The following is a 17027-nucleotide window of genomic DNA, read 5'->3' as shown; positions in this document are numbered from 1 at the left end:
ATGCAATCTACCCACCCCTCTCTCTCGTGTCTTACTTCTGTTACCTTGTCATAAAACTCCAGGAGGTTTGTGATACAAGATTTGCCTTCCATGAACCCATGCTGGTTTTCATTTATAATCTTGTTCCTTTCCAGGTGTTCGACCACTCTCCTCCTGATAATCTTCTCCATGACTTTGCACACAATACATGTCAGAGACACAGGTCTGTAGTTTAGCGCCTCGTTTCTGTTTCCTTTCTTAAATATGGGGACTACATTAGCTGTCTTCCATTTTTCAGGTAGTTGCCCAGATTCAAGGGATGTGTTGAAGATTGTGGTTAGAGGCACGCACAGCATCTCTGCTCCTTCTCTAAGGACCCATGGGGAGATGTTGTCCGGTCCCATCGCCTTTGAGGTGTCAAGGTCACTTAGGAGCTTCTTCGCCTCCTCCTCCTCCTCAGTTGTTCGTATGTCATCCAACACTTGTTGGTATATTCCCTCTTGATGTTCCCTTCTGTGCTGTCTTCCCACAGCCCTTCCTGTCTCTACTGTAAAAACTTCCTTAAATCTCCTGTTCAGCTCCTCACATACCTCCTGATCATTTCTTGTGAGTTCTCCACCTTCTGTCCTTAATCTGATCACCTGGTCTTTGACTGTTGCCTTCCTCCTGATGTGGCTATACAACAGTTTCGGGTCAGTCTTGATTCTCGATGCTATGTCATTTTCATACTGTCGCTGGGCCTCCCTCCTTACCTGTGCATACTCATTCCTGGCTCTGCGACTGATCTCCCTATTTTCGTGTGTTCTCTGCCTTCTGTACTTTTTCCATTCTCTATTGCACTTTGATTTTGCCTCCTTACACCGTCGGGTAAACCAGGGGCTCGTTCTGGTCTTCCCGTTGTTACTGTTGCCCTGTGTGTGTGTGTGTGTGTGTGTGTGTGTGTACTCACCTATTTGTACTCACCTATTTGTGGTTGCAGGGGTCGAGTCCTAGCTCCTGGCCCCGCCTCTTCACCGGTTGCTACTAGACCCTCTCTCTCCCCGCTCCATGAGCTTTATCAAACCTCGTCTTAAAACTGTGTATGGTTCCTGCCTCCACTACGTCATTTTCTAGGCTATTCCACTGCCTTACAACTCTATGACTGAAGAAATACTTCCTACTATCTCTCTGACTCATTTGTGTCTTCAACTTCCAATTGTGGCCTCTTGTTTCTGTGTCCCCTCCCTGGAACATCCTGTCCTTGTCCACCTTGTCTATTCCACGCAGTATTTTATATGTCGTTATCATGTCTCCCCTGACCCTCCTGTCCTCCAGTGTCGTCAGGCCGATTTCCCTTAATCTTTCTTCATAGGACATTCCCCTTAGCTCTGGAACTAACCTTGTTGCAAACCTTTGTACTTTCTCTAGTTTCTTGACGTGCTTTATCAAGTGCGGGTTCCAAACAGGTGCTGCATACTCCAGTATGGGCCTGACATACACGGTGTACAGTGTCTTGAATGATTCCTTACTAAGGTGTCGGAATGCTGCTCTCAGGTTTGCCAGGCGCCCATATGCTGCAGCAGTTATCTGATTGATGTGTGCTTCCGGAGACATGCTCGGTGTTATACTCACCCCAAGATCTTTCTCCTTGAGTGAGGTTTGCAGTCTTTGGCCACCTAGCCTATACTCTGTCTGTGGTCTTCTGTGCCCTTCCCCTATCTTCATGACTTTGCATTTGGCAGGATTAAATTCGAGAAGCCATTTGCTGGACCAGGTGTCCAGTCTGTCCAGGTCTCTTTGAAGTCCTGCCTGGTCCTCATCAGATTTAATTCTCCTCATTAACTTCACATCATCTGCAAACAGGGACACTTCTGAGTCTAACCCTTCCGTCATGTCGTTCACATATACCAAAAATAGCACTGGTCCTAGGACCGACCCCTGTGGGACCCCGCTCATCACAGGTGCCCACTGTGATACATCATTACGTACCATGACTCGTTGTTGCCTCCCTGTCAGGTATTCTCTGATCCATTGCAGTGCCCTTCCTGTTATATGCGCCTGATGTTCTAGCTTCTGCACTAATCTCTTGTGAGGAACTGTGTCAAAGGCCTTCTTGCAGTCCAAGAAGATGCAATCAACCCACCCCTCTCTCTCTTGTCTTACTTCTGTTATTTTATCATTAAACTCCAGAAGGTTTGTGACACAGGATTTGCCTTCCGTGAATCCGTGCTGGTTGGCATTTATACTCCTGTTCTGTTCCAGGTGCTCCACCATTCTCCTCCTGATAATCTTCTCCATAATTTTGCATACTATACACGTCAATGACACAGGTCTATAGTTTAGTGCCTCTTTTCTGTCTCCTTTTTTGAAAATGGGAACTACATTTGCCGTCTTCCATACCTCAGGTAGTTGCCCAGTTTCCAGGGATGTGTTGAAGATTGTGGTAAGTGGTACGCACAACATATCTGCTCCCTCTCTAAGGACCCATGGAGAGATGTTGTCCGGTCCCATTGCCTTTGAGGTATCGATGTCCCTTAGCAGTTTCTTCACCTCCTCCTCATCTGTATGTATGTCGTCCAACACTTGTTGGTGTATTCCTTGTTGGTGTCCCCATCTGGTCTGTCCCCCCAGAGTCCTTCCTGTCTCTACTGTAAATACTTCCTTAAATCTCGTGTTGAGCTCCTCACATACCTCTTGATCGTTTCTTGTGAGTTCTCCACCTTCTTTCCTCAGCCTTATCACCTGGTCCTTGACTGTTGTCTTCCTCCTAATGTGGCTATACAGCAGTTTCGGGTCAGATTTGACTTTCGATGCTATGTCGTTTTCATACTGTCGCTGGGCCTCCCTCCTTATCTGCGCATACTCGTTTCTGGCTCTTCTACTAATCTCCTTGTTTTCCTGGGTCCTATGCCTCCTGTACCTTTTCCATTCTCTGTTGCACTTAGTTTTTGCCTCCCTACACCTTCGGGTAAACCAAGGACTCGTTTTGGTCTTCCTATTATTTCTGTTTCCCTTGGGAACAAAACTTTCCTCTGCCTCCTTGCACTTTGTTGCCACATATTCCATCATCTCGTTTACTGATTTTCCTACCATTTCTCTGTCCCACTGAACCTCCTGCAGGAAGTTTCTCATACCTGTGTAGTCCCCCCTTTTATAGTTTGGCCTGTCCCCTTCAGTTCCTGTTACCTTCTCCACTTGTAACTCTACTATATAGTCAAAACTCAGAACCACATGATCGCTAGCTCCAAGGGACCTCTCGTAAGTGATGTCCTCGATGTCTGAACTGCTCAGGGTGAACACAAGATCCAGTCTTGCTGGCTCATTCTCCCCTCTCTCTCTGGTTGTGTCCCTGACATGTTGATGCATGAGGTTTTCAAGTACCACATCCATCATCTTGGCTCTCCATGTTTCGGGACCCCCATGTGGCTCCAGGTTTTCCCAGTCGATCTCCCTGTGGTTGAAATCGCCCATTACCAGTAACTTTGCTCTGCTCGAGTGAGCTCTTCTTGCCACCTCAGCCAGTGTGTCCACCATCACCCTGTTGTTTTCTTCGTACTCCTCTCTTGGCCTCCTGCAGTTCTGTGGTGGGTTATACATCACTCCAATGACTACTTTATGTTCTCCGGACTGAATTGTACCTACAATGTAGTCTCTTTCTCCAATCATGTCCATGCCTTCCATTTCCTCAAATCCCCATTGGTGTTTTATGAGCAGTGCAACCCCTCCTCCCCCTCTACTCCTTCTATCTTTCCTCAGGATCTGATATCCTGTTGGGAAGATTGTGTCTGTTATTGTCTCAGCGAGTTTTGTTTCTGTGACTGCTATGATGTCTGGGGATTTTTCACTGATTCTTTCATTCCACTCCTCATGTTTATTCGTTATTCCATCCGCGTTTGTGTACCAAACCTTTAGTTTCTTTTCTATCATTGTGGTCATGCAAGTATATTGGGGTTGGGGGAGCGAGAGCCTTGGTGGGGGCCTATATGGGGCTGTGGTGTAGGTGGGGTTTGTGTTGATGGGGGTGGGGTCAGAATGCCCATAAGGGGCAGCTGTTGGGGTGAGGTTTGTGATATGGGGGTTGGTGGCAGAGGGAACAGTGAGTGGGTTGTAGTATAGGTTGCTCAGTTGCGTTGGGAATGTCGCGGGTGGAGTCTTTTGGTGGGAGATTCTGTGGGGTGTGTTTGCCCTTCCTCCTGTGTCTGGGTCCTGCTCATTTTCATTGCTTCTCGTTCCTCCTTGCGTCTCTGTACCCTCTCTTTCAGTGTAGTCCTTTCTTCTTGTGTTCTGTCGCGGTCGAGGTATACTCTCTGGTACCCCTCTTTGTCCCTCAGTCTTGCTTTCTCTTGCAGAATCCTGGTTCGAACTGATTCTTCCTTGAAAGTTACTCTGACAGGCCGTATCCTTCCACTCGCAAACCACCCAATTCTCTGAAAATTTGTCACCTGGGTCATATTGCCCTCCCCTATTGTTTTCATGATGCCTTCAATCATTTTTTTCTCCTCCTGTTTTATTTCTTCAAAGTTGGCCCCCTTGGCTTCTTGGAGCCCGTACACAAAAACTGACCTCGCCCTTTCCTCCTCCCACTGAGTCTCCATCTGCTTCCTCTGAGGCATTTTATTTCCTTCCATTGACATGTTCTTGCCTTCAGTCCCTGTCATATCTGAAACTTCTATTCTCAGTGAACTGTCTTTCCTGACCAGCTGTCCCTTGCTACTGCAGTTGGCTGTTAGAATCTCTGCATATAACAAACCTTCATTGTCTTCGGACCTGCCGCTTGATCTTAGTGTGCTCATCGTCTTTTCCCTGGCCCCACGTGGGTCTGATGGGGCCTTCGTGTACGGCATGTCTCCGTTGTTGCTTACCATCCCCTTGTCTGCGCCTGACTTTGAATTTCCTTCATTGTCTTCAGACCTGTCGTTTGATCTCAGTGTGCTCATCGTCTTTTCCCTGGCCCCACGTGGGTCTGATAGGGCCTTCGTGTACGGCATGTCTCCATTGTTGCTTACCATCCCCTTGTCTGCGCCTGACTTTGAATTTCCTGATGTCACATCTGAATTGTCATTTGTCTCTCTAATCTGTTTCAGGCTTTGCAGTTTCTCTTCTAAGCACTGTATCCTAGCTTCTGCTGCTAAGACCTGTACTTCCCACTTCCTGCACTCTTCAGCTATCCGCTCCTCCATTTTCTTACTAAGCTCTACTATCTTCCTTCCCCACTCTTCCTCCCTTTTTATGGAGCTCTAACTCCCAGTCTTTCCTCCCTGGTTCGTGTGTGTGTGTGTGTGTGTGTGTGTGTGTGTGTGTGTGTGTGCGCTCCCGAGTGCTTGTTAACCCATATGTAGTCACCTGTATGTGGCTCCCAGGGTCGATTCACAGTTCCTGGCTCTGCCTCATCGCTAGTCTCTTATTAGGTCCACTCTCCCGGCTACAAGTCTTGTTGTAACTCTTAAAGCTATGCATGGATCCCGCCTCGACCACTTTACTCTCCAGATTGTTCCACTTTGGCAATTCCAAGGCTGAAGAAATACTTCCTAACATCCCCCTAACTCATCTAAGTTTTCAACTTCCAGTTGTGCCCTCTTGTTATTTCCCATCTCTGAAATATTGCCCCTGTTCACCATGTCAGTTAATCTCCGTATTTTGCATGTCGTAATCATATCTTCCCTAGTCCTCCTGTCCTCCAATGTCATTATGTTGAGTTCCTTTAACCTCTCCTTATAGGACATACCCCTTAGCTCCTGAGCTAATCGTGTTGTAAACCTCTGCACTTTCTCCATCTTTTTTTTATACGATTCCCAGGTGTGGGTTTCATATTGGTGATGCGTACTCCAATATAGGCCTGACGTACACGATGTACAGTGTTGTGAATGAATTTTTACTTAGATGTTGAAATGCTCTTCTTAGTTTTGCTAGACTCGCATTTGCTGTGGGAGTTATGTTCTATCTAGGCTGGAATATTGCTGCACACTAACAGCACCTTTCAAGGCAGGTGAAATTGCCGACCTAGAAAATGTACAGAGAACTTTCACGGCGCGCATAACGGAGATAAAACACCTCAATTATTGGGAGCGCTTGAGGTTCCTAAACCTGTATTCCCTGGAACGCAGGAGGGAGAGATACATGATTATATACACCTGGAAAATCCTAGAGGGACTAGTACCGAACTTGCACACGAAAATCACCCACTACGAAAGCAAAAGACTTGGCAGACGATGCACCATCCCCCCAATGAAAAGCAGGGGTGTCACTAGCACGTTAAGAGACCATACAATAAGTGTCAGGGGCCCGAGACTGTTCAACTGCCTCCCAGCACACATAAGGGGGATTACCAACAGACCCCTGGCAGTCTTCAAGCTGGCACTGGACAAGCACCTAAAGTCAGTTCCGGATCAGCCGGGCTGTGGCTCGTATGTTGGTTTGCGTGCAGCCAGCAGCAACAGCCTGGTTGATCAGGCTCTGATCCACCAGGAGGCCTGGTCTAAGACCGGGCCGCGGGGGCGTTGACCCCCGGAACTCTCTCCAGGTAAACTCCAGGTTGATGTGCTCCTCAGGGCATATACTCAGTATGATACTCACCCCACGGTCCTTTTACTTGAGTGAGTTTTGCAGCCTTTGCTTCCCTAGCCTGTACTCCGTCTGTGGTCTTTTTTGTCCTTCCCTAAGCTTCATAACTTGGCACTTGGTGGGGTTAAACTCCACGAGCCATTTGTTAGACAATGTCGGTAACAAATCCAGGTCCCTTTGTAGCCTTTCCTGGTCCTCGTCAGGTTGTATTATCAGTAGTTTCACGTCGTTTGCGAACAGGGATACCTCTGATTCTACCTCTTCTTTCATGTCATTCACGTATACAAGAAACAGCACCGGTCCCAGGACTGATCCTTGTGGAACCCCACTCGTCACATCGTGTGTGTGTGTAGATCTCATTAACATTATTTATAAAATTATGGAGTGCTAAACCCGTATCAGTGATTAAGTCCATTCGCCTACCTTGAGGTAATGTCCGCTGTTTTATTTCAACAATCACAGTAACTTATGCCAAATCTAAGCCGAGAACAACATCCAGTACTGGGCCCCTACTTAGACGAGATGGGTTCTGCACAGATGACAGCAAGGAAATGAGTGAGCTACTCAAATCCCAGTATGACTCGGGTTTTAGCGAGCCTCTAACCAGTACCAACAACACCAGTACCAACCCAGTACCAACAATACCACCAGTCCGATGACATTCTTCTTTGCAAATATACAGGGTCTACAGCCAGCAACGAACAACAAAATACCTTTCATCCGTGGACTGCTTGCAGAGGCAAATGCAATGTTCGCGGCTTTCACAGAGACCCACATAAAGGATCACTTTGACAACGAAATATGGATCCCAGGTTACAACCTATACAGATGCCACAGAGTGAACAGGCAAAAAGGGGAAAGGGGTTGGCCTGTACATCGCAGAGTCACTTGTCTGCACAGAACTGCTTAATGCCTCAAATGATGTAGTGGAAGTTTTAGCAGTAAAGATCGAGAACCAAAACCTAGTCATTGTGGTAGTCTACAAGCCTCCGGATGCAACGTCCCAGCAATTCCAGGAACAGCTGTTAAAAATTGACCACTGTCTGGAAAATCTGCCAGCTCGAGACAGGCGCTCCCTTTACAGGCGACGGAAAAGAATAACAGAGCGGCTAAAAGAGGCCAATATATCTGAAATGCGTAGGGAGTCACTGGTCAGAGAAATAGCAAACATCGAACTTAAGCTAAAGGAATCTTATAGGAGTCAGGAATCGCGGGAAGAACTAAAAGCCATAAATGAAATCGAAAGAAACCCAAAGTATTTCTTTTCCTATGCCAAATCAAAGTCGAGAACAACGTCTAGTATTGGGCCCCTAGTTAAACAAGATGGGTCCTACACAGATGACAGCAAGGAAATGAGTGAGCTACTCAAGTCCCAATATGGCTCAGTTTTTAGCAAGCCGCTAACCAGACTGAGAGTCGAAGATCAAAATGAATTTTTTTATGAGCCACAGAATCTGGTTAACACAAGCCTATCTGATGTTATCCTGACGCCAAATGACTTCGAACAGGAGATAAATGACATGCCCATGCACTCTGCCCCAGGGCCAGACTCATGGAACTCCGTGTTCATCAAGAACTGCAAGAAGCCCCTATCACGAGCTTTTACCATCTTATGGAGAGGGAGCATGGACACGGGGATCGTCCCACAGTTACTAAAAACAACAGACATAGCCCCACTCCACAAAGGGGGCAGTAAAGCAATAGCAAAGAGCTACAGACCGATAGTACTAACATCCCATATCATAAAAATCTTTGAAAGGGTCCTAAGAAGTAAGATCGCCACCCATCTACAAACCCATCAATTACACAACCCAGGGCAACATGGGTTTAGAACAGGTCGCTCCTGTCTGTCTCAACTATTGGATCACTACGACAAGGTCCTAGATGCACTAGACAAAAAGAATGCAGATGTAATATATACAGACTTTGCAAAAGCCTTCGACAAGTGTGACCATGGCGTAATAGAGCACAAAATGCGTGCTAAAGGAATAACAGGAAAAGTTGGTAGATGGATCTATAATTTCCTCACAAACAGAACACAAAGAGTAGTAGTCAACAGAGGCAGCTACGGTGAAAAGCTCTGTTCCACAAGGCACAGTACTCGCTCCCATCTTGTTCCTCATCCTCATATCTGATATAGACAAGGATGTCAGCCACAGCACCGTGTCTTCCTTTGCAGATGACACCCGAATCTGCATGACAGTGTCTTCCATTGCAGACACTGCAAGGCTCCAGGCGGACATCAACCAAATCTTTCAGTGGGCTGCAGAAAACAATATGAAGTTCAACGATGAGAAATTTCAATTACTCAGATATGGTAAACACGAGGAAATTAAATCTTCATCAGAGTACAGAACAAATTCTGGCCACAAAATAGAGCGAAATACCAACGTCAAAGACCTGGGAGTGGTCATGTCGGAGGATCTCACCTTCAGGGACCATAACATCGTATCAATCGCAGCTGCTAGAAAAATGACAGGATGGATAATGAGAACCTTCAAAACTAGGGATGCCAAGCCCATGATGACACTCTTCAGGTCACTTGTTCTATCTAGGCTGGAATATTGCTGCACACTAACAGCACCATTCAAGGCAGGTGAAATTGCTGACCTAGAAAATGTACAGAGAACCTTCACGGCGCGCATAACGGAGATAAAACACCTCAATTACTGGGAGCACTTGAAGTTCCTGAACCTGTATTCCCTGGAACGCAGACGGGAGAGATACATGATTATATACACATGGAAAATCCTAGAGGGACTAGTACCGAACTTGCACACGAAAATCACTCACAACGAAAGCAAAAGACTTGGCAGACGATGCAACATCCCCCCAATGAAAAGCAGGGGTGTCACTAGCACGTTAAGAGACCATACAGCAAGTGTCAGGGGCCCGAGACTATTCAACTGCCTCCCAGCATACATAAGGGGGATTACCAATAGACCCCTGGCAGTTTTCAAGCTGGCACTGGACAAGCACCTAAAGTCGGTACCTGACCAGCCGGGCTGTGGCTCGTAAGTTGGTTTGCGTGTAGCCAGCAGTAACAGCCTGGTTGATCAGGCTCTGATCCACCAGGAGGCCTGGTCACAGATCGGGCCGCGGGGGCGTTGACCCCCAGAACTCTCTCCAGGTAAACTCCAGAGTGAGAGTCGAAGACCTAAATGAATTTTTATGAGCGAGACACAGAATTAAGTAGACTCAAACCTGATATTATCCTGACACCAAATGACTTCGAAAAGGCGATAAATGACATGCCCATGTATTCTGCCCCAGGCCCAGACTCATGGAACTCCGTGTTCATCAACAACTGCAAGAAACCCTTATCATGTGCTTTTAACATCTTATGGAGGAGCATGGACACAGGGGTGGTCCCACAGCTGTTAAAAACAACAGACATAGCCCCACTCCACAAAGGGGGCAATAAAGCAATAGCAAAGAACTACACACCGATAGTGCTAACATCCAATATCATAAAAATCTTTGAAAGGGTTCTAAGAAGCAAGATCGCCACTCATCTAGATGCCCATCGGTTACACAACCCAGGGCAACATGGGTTTAGAGGAGGTCGCTTCTGCTTGTCCCAACTACTGGACCACTACGACAAGGTCCTGGATGCTCTAGAAGACAAACAAAATGCAGATGTAGTATATACAGACTTTGCAAAAGCCTTTGACAAGTGTCATCATGGTGTAATAGCAAACAAAATGCGTGATAAAGGAATAACAGGAAAAGTTGGTAGATGGATCTATAATTTCCTAACAAATAGAACACAAAGAGTAGTAGTAAACAGAGTAAAGTTTTAGGCGGCTAATGTGAAAAGCTCTGTTCCACAAGGCACAGTACTCGCTCCCATCCTGTTCCTCATCCTCATATCTTACAGAGATATAAGCCACAGCACCGTGTGTTTCTTTGCAGATGACACCCGAATTTTCATAACAGTGTCCTCCATTGAAGACACGGCAAGACTCCAGGCGGACATCAACCAAATCTTTAAATGGGCCACAGAAAACAATGTAAAGTTCAATGATGATAAATTTCAATTACTCCGATACGGAAAACGTGAAGAAATTAAAATTATATATCGGATTATAAAACAAATTCCAACCACACAATACAGCGAAAAACTAATGTAAAAGACCTGGGAGTGATAATGTCAGAGGATCTCACTTCAATGACCATAACATTGTATCAATCGCATCTGCTAGAAAAATGACAGGATGGATAATGAGAACCTTCAAAACTAGGGATGCCAAGCCCATGGTGACACTCGAGTCGCTTGTTCTATCTAGACTGGAATATTGCTGCACACTAACAGCACCATTCAAGGCAGGTGAAATTGCTGACCTAGAAAATGTACAGAGAACCTTCACGGCACACATAACTGCGATAAAACACCTCAGTTGCTGGGAATGTTTGAAGCTTCTCAACCTGTACTCCCTAGAATGCAGGCAGGAGAGATACATGATTATATACACTTGGAAAATCCTAGAGGGATTAGTACTGAAGTTGCACACGAAAATCACTCCCTATGAAAGCAAAAGACTCGGCAAACGATGCAGCATCCCCCCCAGTGAAAAGCAGGGGTGTCACTAGTACGTTAAGAGACAGCACAATAAGTGTCAGGGATCCAAGACTGTTCACCTGCCTTCCAGCATACATAAGGGAGATCACCAATAGACCCCTGGCTGTCTTCAAGAAGGTGCTGGATAGGCACCTGAAGTCAGTACCTGACCAGCCGGGCTGTGGTTTGTACGTCGGGTTGCGTGCGGCCAACAGTAACAGCCTGGTTGATCAGGCCCTGATCCACCATGAAGCCTGGCCACAGATCGGACCGCGGGGGCGTTGACTCCAGAAACCCTGTCCACGTATACTCCAGGTAGCTATATTAACACTGGAGAAACTGACTTTCACTAGTATAAAAAAAGTTACTGCAGGTGTTAACAGGACCTTGATGTTGATGTGATCACTTTCTATAACTTGTTTAAATTTAAGAAGCATTCTAGCATGCTAGATTTTAATATACATGAATATAGCTCTTATCCTATCTCTTTTCATTTCAAAATAACATTATATTCATAAGAAAGCGCTAAATCCGTATGAATTATGCAGCGTCAAGTTCTACTGAAAAAGCTAACTTTAAGGTACTACTACTCACATCTCGCAGAACCTGAGCATTTCTATATGTAAAGTCTGGACTCTGCGCTACCTTCATGATACAACCAACCCACACTTTCTTTATGCTCTAAATATTTCCTAGAGTTCAACGACACGCCTCTACCTCCACCTGTGGTGTTATATTCACAAGGAAATTCTAAACTCCTTCAGTACCTGGACCTGGAGAGAGTTTCGGGGGTCAACGCCCCCGCGGCCCGGTCTGTGACCAGGCCTCCTGGTGGATCAGCGCCTGATCAACCAGGCTGTTGCTGCTGGCTGCACGCAAACCAACGTACGAGCCACAGCCCGGCTGATCAGGAACTGACTTTAGGTGCTTGTCCAGTGCCAGCTTGAAGACTGCCAGGGGTCTGTTGGTAATCCCCCTTATGTGTGCTGGGAGGCAGTTGAACAGTCTCGGGCCCCTGACACTTATTGTATGGTCTCTTAACGTGCTAGTGACACCCCTGCTTTTCATTGGGGGGATGGTGCATCGTCTGCCAAGTCTTTTGCTTTCGTAGTGAGTGATTTTCGTGTGCAAGTTCGGTACTAGTCCCTCTAGGATTTTCCAGGTGTATATAATCATGTATCTCTCCCTCCTGCGTTCCAGGGAATACAGGTTTAGAAACCTCAAGCGCTCCCAGTAATTGAGGTGTTTTATCTCCGTTATGCGCGCCGTGAAAGTTCTCTGTACATTTTCTAGGTCGGCAATTTCACCTGCCTTGAAAGGTGCTGTTAGAGTGCAGCAATATTCCAGCCTAGATAGAACAAGTGACCTGAAGAGTGTCATCATGGGCTTGGCCTCCCTAGTTTTGAAGGTTCTCATTATCCATCCTGTCATTTTTCTAGCAGATGCGATTGATACAATGTTATGGTCCTTGAAGTTGAGATCCTCCGACATAATCACTCCCAGGTCTTTGACGTTGGTGTTTCGCTCTATTTTGTGGCCAGAATTTGTTTTGTACTCTGATGAAGATTTAATTTCCTCATGTTTACCATATCTGAGTAATTGAAATTTCTCATCGTTGAACTTCATATTGTTTTCTGCAGCCCACTGAAAGATTTGGTTGATGTCCGCCTGGAGCCTTGCAGTGTCTGCAATGGAAGACACTGTCATGCAGATTCGGGTGTCATCTGCAAAGGAAGACACGGTGCTGTGGCTGACATCCTTGTCTATGTCGGATATGAGGATGAGGAACAAGATGGGAGCTAGTACTGTGCCTTGTGGAACAGAGCTTTTCACCGTAGCTGCCTCGGACTTTACTCTGTTGACGACTACTCTCTGTGTTCTGTTAGTGAGGAAATTATAGATCCATCGACCGACTTTTCCTGTTATTCCTTTAGCGCGCATTTTGTGCGCTATTACGCCATGGTCACACTTGTCGAAGGCTTTTGCAAAGTCTGTATATATTACATCTGCATTCTTTTTGTCTTCTAGTGCATTTAGGACCTTGTCGTAGTGATCCAGTAGTTGAGACAGACAGGAGCGACCTGTTCTAAACCCATGTTGCCCTGGGTTGTGTAACTGATGGGTTTCTAGATGGGTGGTGATCTTGCTTCTTAGGACCCTTTCAAAGATTTTTATGATATGGGATGTTAGTGCTATTGGTCTGTAGTTCTTTGCTGTTGCTTTACTGCCCCCTTTGTGGAGTGGGGCTATGTCTGTTGTTTTTAGTAACTGAGGGACGACCCCCGTGTCCATGCTCCCTCTCCATAGGATGGAAAAGGCTCGTGATAGGGGCTTCTTGCAGTTCTTGATGAACACAGAGTTCCATGAGTCTGGCCCTGGGGCAGAGTGCATGGGCATGTCATTTATCGCCTGTTCGAAGTCATTTGGCGTCAGGATAACATCGGATAGGCTTGTGTTAATCAAATTTTGTGGCTCTCTCATAAAAAATTCATTTTGATCTTCGACTCTCAGTCTGGTTAGCGGCTTGCTAAAAACTGAGTCATATTGGGACTTGAGTAGCTCACTCATTTCCTTGCTGTCATCTTGTTTCCCTACTATGGCTCCTGTCCTCTATGAGGTCATTTATATGTATTCCTTCCTGCGTATAATTCCCGACTACCTGGACAAAATCTCCAGCTTCACCATTACTGTCTCCCAGGACAGTATCTCCAGCTTCACCATTTCTGTCTCCCAGGACAGCACCTCCAGCTTCACCATTACTGTCTCCCAGGACAGCACTATCAGCCCCACATTTACTGACTACCAGGACATCACCTCCAGACTTACAGTTTGTGACTACATGGCCAGTATCAAGGGCAGTACCATTCAGCCCAGACTTTTTATGTTCCCATCTGTAGGTACGTGATCCTGTAGTTCATAAACTACCTTGCACTAAGTAAACTATCTTCCACTAAGTTAACAGAGTTGAGGAAAGGACCTTGCATTGCACTTGTTAACTTGTTCGTATTGGCTAGCACTGGCTATGTTAACTACCTTCCAATGGCTATGTTAACTACCTTGCGCTGGCTATGTTAACTACATTACACAGGCCAAGTTAATTACCTTGCACTGGTTAATACAATACAATATCTTTAATTCTATAAGTACACGTACAAGGTAGTCCTAGCTGACATCAATGACATACTACTATATAGAAAACCGCTTGTTATGCTGAGCATTTCGGGCAAATTAGGTCAGTTTTGTCCCAGGATGCGACCCAAACCAGTCGACTAACACCCAGGTACGCATTTTACTGATGAGTGAACATGGACAGCAGGTGTCTTAAGGAAACGTCCTAATGTTTTCCAGCCGTACCGGAGATTCGAACTCCGGACCTCAGTGTGCTAGCTAAGTTAACTACCTTGTATAAGATAAGTTAACTGTTTTGTATGGGCTAAATCAACTAACTCCTTGCACTGCTAAATTAATGGCACTAAAAACTTCTTTATTAAATGTAAGTTAAAAAAAATATAGTACCTACAAAAATGTTTTGTCACTGTTCATTACAATTTTCTTGGCAGCACCACTAATAATATCAGTGTTCACTCCCGATGGGGTCAATGTATGGGGGAAAAAATTAACGAAGTTTAAAACAAAGAGAGAAATCTCAAGTCTGAGAAGAGAAAGCTGTTGTGGTTATCGAAGTCACATCAGGTGGAGTTCCACCCAGGAAGTCAAGGTACCATCACTTATAGTCACAAAGTACTGAGTTAGTTATTCGTGTCGGTCGCTGGTTTAAGGTAATCTTGAGGCGACGTAAGTATCTACGAGGAACATGGAAGCAACTGTTAACACAGTTGTGCACTAGCATACATAATGTTGTTGAAACTACGTGAGGTGGTTTCAACACCCCGGCTTGTGCTTCCTCCGCTGCTGAGTGAGCTGACTATAACCGGACCTCACCAAGCTATAACAAGTCTCTATTAACAAATCTTGATCATTCCCGATTATTATTATAATCAAGGGGGAAGCGCTAAACCCGGAGGATTATACAGCGCCTGGGGGGGGGGGAGATTTGGAAGGCATTCAGGCTTAATTCGGGGAACTGGAGCAGAGATCCAATTCCCTAAATCAAGGGCTCCTCACCAACATCAATGAACCTTCCTTGAGGGGATCATTCCCGAGTTAAACGAGAAAAATATAACTATAAATATATTTAATGCCGGTCCCATTAATATTATTCAATTACATTATTATATTTAAGGAAGAGCGCTGAACCCGCTGGGGTCATTCACCGCCTGGAGAATGGGAGTCATTCAATCTGGAATCATGGAAGAGGACAGGTTCACTTTCTTGCATTAAGAGCCTCCCTTCATGGGTGTTGCGTTCTCAACACCCATGAAAGGTACTGAGAAAGATGCTGAGAAAAGAAACCAGAGTTGCTGCTTTCTTTTCGCAACATATTGACATTAAGTTTTTTCAGGATATGTAAAAAATATATACAACTTTAGTTGCTCCACGGGGGAGGAGTGGATGAACTAACCAACTTTTTTGCCTCTCCCTCCGTCTCAAACTATGCTAATGTTTGAGGCTATAACGTCCGTTAGTCAATAGTTTTGGAAAATAACAAATTTTATTATTTTCCAGACAAACTTATTGTACAATCAGATTAGTAGTAGTACATTCCTATGGGACTGCTAAACCCGTAAGACCCATACAATATCTGCAAGGACTGGGAGGAATTTAGGTTCAACAAGGTATCAATGCTCTTCCCTTGATGGAATTTCTTAGTCAAAAGCCCTTCACCAGCATCAAGACACACACCTCCCCCTCCCTTGAATGGTTATAAGATAAGAGCAGGAGTTAGCTATAATCAAATGTCTTATGTTCTCTCGATTAGAATATTGTTCGATTTTGACAGCGAAGTCCTAGGCAGGAGAGATATTAGACCTGGAGAAGGTACGAAGATTGTTTAGCACTCGAGTCAATAAAGCTTCTCGATTACGGGGAACGCCTCAGAATGTACTAGGAATGTACTTTGAAGAGAGGAGAGATGTTTCGGAGACCCTAGTTCCAAATTAATACGCTACCATACAACGTACTGGAGTAAGAGACAAAAGCAGGGAAGTTACGGGCACAATAGTGAACTGTGTCAACATGCGTGGCCCAAGACTAGTCATCCTGCTGAAACTGGAAAACCAGCAGTTTCCACGTGATGGTGTACATTTTGAATGGCTGTAGGCAGTCATTCAAAATAGTTGAAAACTCCTCAGTGTATATAGTCTGTGTTGGGACAAAATATACCAATATGTGAATAAATCTGATTCTATCTTGTTCCACGGGCGTTATATGGTCCATAAGGGTTGAGTGTTAATCAGGAAACTATATAGTAATATTAACCTGGTACCAGCAGATGTCAGAAATATTGCTGGAACAAACGTAGAAGTGTTCAGGAAGAAACTAGATCATTACCTCCAATAAGTGCCACACGAACTAGGCTGTTATGGGGGTGGAAACCCCAACATCCTCGTTGAACAGGCGGTTTTAAGTTTTCATATCTTCGGGCTGCGAGGATATGAAAATTTAAAACCGGGCACCTGCATAGAGCACAAGCACCTAATAATTAACTCATGCAGGATCCGATTTCACACAAGGTAATGAAATCTAGCTAATAAACTCAAACTGAATCATTACTAGCTCATTCTCAGTAAGCTGCACGTACCTTAGCTTGTGCCCCCAAAGTCTAGTAAATGCAGAATAATCCACGGCACTAAATGTTAATGACACCAGAGAGGAGCGTCACACCAGTGCAGGTAGAGCGGTCACAGCAACAGGTTACAAGGCTGAGTTAGTGGAGACTGGCCCTTCACCCAGCTGGATGTTGCCGCAGTGGGGAGCACGCAAGTACCCCCACCCCCTTCCTTCCTTCCTTTCTTTCCACAAGTCATGGAATAGGTGGGGGCTTGAA

General features: G+C 45.5%; 1 protein-coding gene across 2 annotated transcripts in view; it reads right to left on the bottom strand.

The window, feature by feature from the left end:
- LOC128690530 (putative defense protein 3) overlaps positions 1-16919 on the bottom strand; it is a 38239-nt gene extending 21320 nt beyond the window's left edge. For both annotated transcript variants that reach the window (XM_070089790.1, XM_053779212.2), the window contains exon 1: positions 16782-16919. The gene's annotated coding sequence lies outside the window, so the exon portion shown is untranslated. The remainder of the gene's footprint in view (positions 1-16781) is intronic.
- Positions 16920-17027: the final 108 nt, after the last annotated feature.

This window comes from Cherax quadricarinatus, chromosome 29, assembly GCF_038502225.1.
Source record: "Cherax quadricarinatus isolate ZL_2023a chromosome 29, ASM3850222v1, whole genome shotgun sequence".
Taxonomy (NCBI): domain Eukaryota; kingdom Metazoa; phylum Arthropoda; class Malacostraca; order Decapoda; family Parastacidae; genus Cherax; species Cherax quadricarinatus.
The sequence above is the reverse complement of the archived record's forward strand: the minus strand, read 5'-3'. Positions and strand labels throughout refer to the sequence as shown.